Here is a 990-nt window from a genome sequence, read left to right as displayed (position 1 = left end):
CGGGTATCTAAACCCAATTTTTAGTTTTATTAGCTCCCAGACTTACCACTGAACCATAGGTGGGAGTGGCGGCATTTTTGAGTAGCTGCATATTGTAAATTATTAAAATATAGAGTCATTTTTTTCATTTATCGTTTATATTTGTTTCTTTATTGATTTTATTTATAATAATTGGTAGAATGTTTGGCTCATACTAGCTTTTAAATTTATAGATTCATTCCTTTTTCCAGTGTTTATCTCTCAAAATATACTTTCAGTAGGCGTATTAAATTAAGTTGCTTGTAATAGTTCATAACTATTTTCTCGCAATGATCTTTAACCCTAAAACATAGAGTCGGTCATATAAAAATTAACAGCAATTTTGATCATTACAATATCTGGCAAACTTAAACTGTCTTTCAACGATAAGTTAGTATTACAACTTTTGAACAACGCATCAGTTGATCTTTTCCAGAGAATTCTTCCTTTAAAAGTAACTTCTTCCCGTTTGTCAAGACTTGGTGAAAGTCCATTGCCTTTTTCAAAGTAATTTACACATAGAAGACCTGTTTTCAGTGCTAAACTAGTCTATATGCACAGAGAGAATGCCCGCTAATTATGTTTACCCTAACCACTGTAACAAGTGCAAGGTTGGGAGGTAAGGTGTTTGCGCAAAATGCAAACGTGATGAATGCAGTCACGATGGGGTTCTTATTGAATTTAAAGCAATCAGAAAGAGAGGACGTTCAAAAATGATAGATTACTATGAAAAGAAGACAAGAAAACTGCGAACCAGATGAAATAATAAGAACAAGTCACTTATTCTTCTCATTGTAACCACTTTCCTTGTCTTAGAGACTTAGATTGTTCAATAACAGAAGACTTAGATAAGATTGATCATGTCTCAACCAGAGACTTAGATTGTTCAATAACAGACAGACTTAGATAAGATTGATCATGTCTCAACCAGAGACTTAGATTTTTCAATAAGAGACAAACCTAGATAAGATT

Source organism: Limulus polyphemus, unplaced genomic scaffold (genome assembly GCF_000517525.1).
Source record: "Limulus polyphemus unplaced genomic scaffold, Limulus_polyphemus-2.1.2 Scaffold5129, whole genome shotgun sequence".
Lineage (NCBI taxonomy): Eukaryota > Metazoa > Arthropoda > Merostomata > Xiphosura > Limulidae > Limulus > Limulus polyphemus.
This window is presented reverse-complemented; position numbering follows the sequence as displayed.